Source organism: Mustela putorius, unplaced genomic scaffold (genome assembly GCF_011764305.1).
Source record: "Mustela putorius furo isolate JIRA1106 unplaced genomic scaffold, ASM1176430v1.1 tig00003902_pilon_pilon_pilon, whole genome shotgun sequence".
NCBI classification, from domain to species: Eukaryota; Metazoa; Chordata; class Mammalia; order Carnivora; family Mustelidae; genus Mustela; species Mustela putorius.
The window spans coordinates 105774-113028 of NW_025422050.1; positions in this window are offsets into that span (position 1 = coordinate 105774).

Sequence of the window (7255 nt, forward strand, 5' to 3'; positions counted from 1 at the left end):
CAGTGCCTGGCACCCAATAAATGTAGTTTGTATTGTCATTTTTGTGTCATCCCAAGCAGTGCAAAGGGTACAGAAGTGAATAAGCCATGGTTCTTGTTTTCAAGAAGCTTGTGATGAGCCCTGCATTTTATAAGCAACTAATGAATCATTGAACACTACCTCAAAAACTAATATTGTACTATATGTTGGCTAATTGAACATTAAAGGTTGTAATGGATATACACATAGCTACTATAAGCTCTATAGCTCTTATAAGATAAATGACACCAGGGTAGGGTTACCAAAAGGCTGTGTGAGTTCAAAGGCTTGAAATGTGGTAGCTGATATCAGAATTTTTTAATTGTTACATGTGTGATTTTATTAACGCTGATGTCTGGGAATACAGTGCTAAAGCTAGGAGGGCAAGTATGCTAATGCCCTCTTTCTCACATCCATTGAAAGACACAACTACTTGATCTCAGATATGGCTTAAAATTTTTGACATACTGCTTCAGGCATCATTACTAATCAATTGAATTTGTCCTTGAAATAAATTATGGTACCTAACCATGTGATGCTCCTGGGAGGATATCAAGAAGAAGGGGACATAGGCTAACAGAACCAAGTAGTAGAGGTAAAAGAGATAGGTACCAATTTTGAAGAAACGTATCCCGGTGAATACTGAGAGACAAATTATATTAAGTTGTAATGTATGATCCATAGTAAAAGTCATAGAGTTGGAGCTTAAAATGGATAGAATTCATGGCTGTTGGAGCTGGGGGCATCAAGGAGTTTTGAAGCTAAATTTGTATGGACAATCTAAAGAAATCTTGAAGTTGCCCATGATGATGGCAGAAATTGTAGTGGAAAACAAGAACTGACTGCATGCTGAAGAGCAATGACTTAGGACACAATAGATTATTATTTTTCTTTTTTTATTAACATATAATGTATTATTTGTTTCAGGAGTACAGGTCTGTGATTCATCAGTCTTACACAATTCAAAGTACTCCTGATAACAAATACCTTCCCCAATGGCCATCACCCATCCACCCATCTCTCCATATCCCCTCCCCTCCAGCAACCCTCAGTTTGTTTCCTGAGATTGAGACTCTTCTGGTTTGTCTCCCTCTCTGGCTTCAAATTGTTTCATTTTTCCCTCCCCTCCCCTATGATCCTCTGCCTTGTTTTTTAAATTCCTCATATCAATGAAATCATATAATAATTGTCTTTCTCTGATTGACTTATTTCGCTCAACATAATACCCTCTAGTTCCATCCACATCTTTGCAAATGGCAAGATTTCGGGGTTTTTTGATGGCTGATAGTATCCCATTATATATACATTACATATATATACCACATCTTCTTTATTCATACATCTGTTGATGGACATCTAGGTACTTTCCGTAGTTTGGCTATTGTGGACATTGCTACAATAAACATTCGGGTGCATATGCCACTTCAGATCACTACTTTTATATCTTTGGGGTAAATACCCAGTAGTGCAATTGCTGGGTTGTAGAGTAGCTCTATTTTCAACTTTTTGAGGAACCTCCATACTATTTTCCAGAGTGGATGCACCAGCTTGCATTTTCACCAACAGTGTAGGAAAGTTCCCCTTTCTCCGCATCCTCACCAACATCTATCTTTTCCTGACTTGTTAATTTAAACCATTCTGACTGGTGTGAAGTGGTATCACACTGTAGTTTTGATTTGTATTTCTCTGATGCCAAGTGAGGTTGAACAATTTTTCATGTGTCTGTTGGCTACTTGCATGTCTTCTTTACAGAAATATCTGTCCATGTCCTCTGTCCATTTCTTGATTGGATTATTTGTTCTTTGGGAGTTGAGTTTGATAAGTTCTTTATACATGTTGGATACAAGCCCTTTATCTGATATGTCATTTGCGAATATCTTCTCTCATTCTGTCTGTTCTATTTTGGTTTTGTTAACTGTTTTCTTTGCTGTGCAAAAGATTTTGATCTTGATGAAGTCCCAATAGTTCATTTTTGCCCTTGCTTCCCTTGCCTTTGGCGATGTTTCTAGGAAGAAGCTTCTGTGGCTGAGGTTGAAGAGGTTGCTGTCTGTGTTCTCCTTAAGGATTTTGATGGATTCCTGTCTCACATTGACCTCTTTCATCCATTTTGAGTCTATTTTTGTGTATGGTGTAAGGAAATGGTCCAGTTTCATTCTTCTGCATGTGGCTGTCCAATTTTCCTGCTACCATTTGTTGAAGAGACTGTTTCTTCCATTGGACATTCTTTACTGCTTTGTCAAAGATTAGTTGACCATAGAGTTGAGGCTCTATTTCTGGGCTCTCTGTTCTTTTCCATTGATCTATATGTCTGTTTTTGTGCCAATACCATACTGTCTTGATAATGACAGCTTTGTAATAGAGCTTGAATTCTGGAATTGTGATGCTGCCAACTTTTGTTTTTCTCTTTCAACATTCATCTGGCTATTCAGAGTCTTTTTTGGTTCCATATAAATTTTAGGATTATTTTTCCTATTTCCTTAAAAAATGGATGGGATTTTGATAGAGATTGCATTAGATGTGTATGTTCTTCTAGGTAGTATAGACATTTTCACAATATTTGTTTTTCCAATCCATGAGCATGGAACGTTTTTCCATTTCTTTGTGTCTTCCTCAATTTCTTTTATGAGCACTTTATAGTTTTCTGAGTAGAGATTCTTTACCTCTTTGGTTAGATTTATTACTAGGTACCTTGTGGTTTGGGGTACAATTGTAAATGGGATTAACTCCTTAATTTCTCATTCTTTGATCTTTCTGTTGATGTACAGAAATAAAACTGACTTCTGTGCATTGATTTTACATTTTGACACTTTACTGAATTCCTGTAGAGTTTGAGCAGTTTTGGAGTGGAGTCTTGGGTTTTCCACATAAAGTATCATATAATCTGCAAAGAGTGAGAGTTTGACTTCTTCCTTGCTGATACTGGTGTCTTTTATTTCTTTTGTTGTCTGATTGCTGAGGCTAGAACTTCTAGTATTATATTGAATAGCAGTGGTGATAGTGGACATCCCTGCCATGTTCCTGACCTTAGGGGAAAAGTTCTCCTTTTTTTCCCCATTGAGAATGATATTTGTTGTGGGTTTTCATAGATTGCTTTGATGATATTTAGGTATGTACCCTGTATCCTTACACTTTGAAGAGTTTTGATCAAGAAAGTATGTTGTACTTTGTCAAATGCTTTTTTAGTATCTATTTAGAGTATCATATGGTCCTTGTTCTTTCTTTTTTTTTTCCTTCTTTTTCTTTTAAAGATTTTTATTTATTTATTTGACAGATAGAGATCACAAGTAGGCAGAGAGGCAGGCAGAGAGAGAGAGAGAGGAGGAAGCAGGCTCTCTGCTTGGCAGGGAGCCCGATGTGGGACTCAATCCCAGGACCCCAAGATCATGACCTGAGCCAAAGGTGGAGGCTTAACCCACTGAGCCACCCAGGTGCCCCCTTCTTTTATTAATATATTATATCATATTTATTGATTTGTGGATGTTGAACCACCCTTGCAGCCCAGGAATAAATCCCACTTGGTCATGGTGAATAATCCTTTTAATGTACTGTTGGATCCTATTGGCTAGTATTTTGGCGAGAATTTTCGCATCCGTGTTCATCAAGGATATTGGTCAGCAGTACTCTTTTTGATGGGGTCTTTGTCTGGTTTTGGGATTGAGGTAATGCTGGCTTCATAAAATGAGTTTGGAAGTTTACCTTCCATTTCTATTTTTTGGAATAGGTTCAGAAGAATAGGTATTAATTCTTCTTTAAATGTTTGGTAGAATTCCCCTGGGAAGCCACCTGGCCCTGGGCTCTTGTTTTTTGGGAGATTTTTGATGACTGCTTCAATCTCCTTACTGGTTATGGGTCTGTTCATGTTTTCTGTTTCTTTCTGGTTCAGTTTTGGTAGTATATATATCTCTAGAAATGAATCCATTTCTCTGGATTGTCAAATTTGCTGGTGTATAGTTGCTCATAACATGTTCTTACAATTATTTGTATTTCTTCAGTGCTGGTTGTGGTCTCTTCTCTTTCACTCAAGATTTTATTAATTTGTGTCTTTTCTTTTTTCTTTTTGATGAGTCTGGCCAGAAGTTTATCTATCTTATTAATTCTTTCAAAGACCTAGCTCCTAGTTTCATTGATTTGCCCAGTGTTCTTTTGTTTTGTATTTCATTGATTTCTGCTCTGCTCTTTATTATTTCTCTTCTCCTGATGGGTTTAGACTTTATTTGCTGTTCTTTCTCCAGCTCCTTTAGTTGTAGGGTTAGGTTGTGTATTTGAGACCTTTCACGTTTCTTGAGAAAGGCTTGTATTCCTATAAACTTTCTTTTCAAGACTGCCTTTGCTGTGTCCCGCAGATTTTGAACAGTTGTGTTTTCATTTTCATTTGTTTCCATAAATTTTTTCAATTTCTCTTTAATTTCCTGATTGCCCCATTCATTCTTCAGTAGGATGCTCTTTAGTCTCCATTTATTTGAGTTTTTTCCAATTTTCCTCTTGTGGTTGAGTTCTAGTTTCAAAGCATTGTGGTCTGAAAATACACAGGCAATGATCCAAATCTTCTGGTACCATTTGAGACCTGATTTGTGACCTAGGATGTGATCTCTTCTGGAGAATGTTCCATGTGCACTAGAGAAGAATGTGTATTCTGCTGCTTTGGGATGGGATGTTCTGAATATATCCATGATGTCCATCTGGCCCAGTGAGGACACAATAGATTATAACAAGGAAGATTTTTTAACATGTTCATTCCCTTTACTAGATAATGGCATGTAAAAGCCAAGGAATTATATCTTATTTTCTTTGAATCCCAGGATTTAAATGCAGAGTACAAAACATTGAGTGAATGGACGAATGAATGAAGCAATGTTTGGTTATCATCAAGCAGGTAAGTGTAGACAACTTATTTGAGCACAAGTTGTAGAATCTCCCTAAGAGAGATTTGTTTGGGACTAAAGAGAAGTAATGAAAATTGAGTTTCCCTTGAGCAAATCATATCCTCCTTTTCCCGGATATTCAATAGGGAATTTGTCCTCATTCTTATATCATTCTATGCCACATGTACTTTATCTACAAGTTAGAAACACCTAAATACTTTTTAGAAAATCCAATTGCCCCACTGTGCCTCAGAGATGTCAAATTAGAGTCTCTGGAGGTGTGATCTAGTTTTCAATATTACTTAAACTTTTTTTAATGGTTTGTATTTCTAAGTATTCTCTATACCCAATGTAGGACTTGAACTTAAAACCCTGAGATCAAGAGTGGCACACTCTACTGACTGAGTTAGTCAGGCACACCTAGTCTTTCATATTTTTAAAGACTTTATTTATTTATTTGACAGAAAGAGATCACCAGCAGACAGAGAGGCAGGCAGAGAGAGAGAGAGAGAGAGAGAGAGAGAGGAAACAGGCTCCCTGATAAGCAGAGAGCCTGATGAGGGACTGGATCCCAGACCCTGAGATCATGACCTGAGCCGAATGCAGAGGCTTAACCCACTGAGCCACCCAGGTACCCCTAGTCTTTCATATTTTTAAAAGCTCCCAATTCAGGGCATTTGATGTAATGAGCATTTGGTGTTATATCCAACTGATGGATCAATACTGATACACTATATGTTAATTCAATTTTAATTTAAAATTTTAATTAATTTTTATAAGCTCCCCAGGTAATTTATGCTCCCAAGATTAAAAACTATGAGGTTGAGACTATATAAAAAAAGAAGAGGGGCACCTGGGTGCCTCAGTGGGTTAAGCCTCTGCCTTCGGCTCAGGTCATGATCCCAGGGTCCTGGGATCGAGCCCCGCATCGGGCTCTCTGCTCAGTGGGGAGCCTGCTTCCTCCTCTCTCTCTGCCTGCCTCTCTGCCTACTTATGATCTCTGTCTGTCAAATAAATAAATAAAATTTTAGAAAAAAGATGCCAGTGTATTAAATTATTTAATTACACAATAATTAAACATTACAGCTAGAATTAATTTCTAGTAATTTTCTGTAAGAAATTAAGTATCTCAGTTCTCAAATTCTACTTAAAATGTTTTTACCCCATAATTACATGGTGCCTGGAAGCCTGTGGATGGGTTGTGTTTGACCCTCATAATGCTGAAAATTTTCAATTTGTTGGCCAACATTTAAAAAATCAGATTTCACATAAAAATGGGAATTTGCAATTTCTCTTCACAATTTGAAGCACCAATAGAATGATGTTTGCATTCCCTGGTGGAAAAAGTAAAAACTCAGTAGCTGCTGCCCCATTTAGATAGAAGTAGTCATTGAATTTTCTTCTTCTTCACTTTGATTAGAGATTTATCAATTTTATTGATGTCATAGAACCAGATTTTGGGTTCATTGATCTTCCATTGTTTTAAATTTTTTTTTTTTTTGCCTTTAATCAATTTCTACTTTGATCCTTATTATTCTCTTTCTTCTGCTTATTTTGGGATTAATTCTCTCTCTGTGCCACCTAGTCACCTCTATTGGGACTTGTTTTTATTCCACAGAATATGATTCATATTGTTAAGTGTTCCATGTGTACTTGAGAAGAGCATATATTCTACTGTTGCTCAGTAGAGTGTTCTATAAGTGTCAATCAAGTCTAGCTGGTTGATTGTGTTGTTCAAGTCTGCTTCATATCCTTGATGATTTTCTGCTTATATTTTGTATCAGATGTGAGAGAAGAGTATTGAAGCCCTTGACTATAATTCTAGATTTGATTATTTCACTTTGCAGTTGTGAGATAATAGAAAAAATATATATTGGTCTCAGGCCCCAGTTTCTTGGACAGAGCTCTTAAAATCCTTGTAAATTCCTATGTGAGAAGAGTACCAGGAACATCTTTTGTTATAATATTTTCTCTTTGACCCTGGTTCCAGACACAGGGCTCCTGAAACCCTCACAAATTCTCAAGTGATAAAAGGACTAGTGATGTGAGAAACAAAGGCAAAAGAGAGGTAGTTTAAATTAAAATCTCCTTACAGCTTGCATCCCACTGATAGATACCTGAAACATGCAGAGTGTGACCTTCAAGGAACTTGTGGCCGCCTTAGTGCCTTAATGTTTGAAAGGAACCTGATCTCGGCAGCAGCAGTCAGCCCCTCAAGGTCCTGAAGCCTTTCTTCCAGATTCTTGGAGACTTGCACTATTCCTATCTCTGACTGATTAAAAAGTATTCTATCAGTCACCCCTCACAATCCCAAAATAGTCCTTTCTGCCCACAAGTCCTGTCCCATGAATAGGGAAGGGGTTAAGTTATAAGTA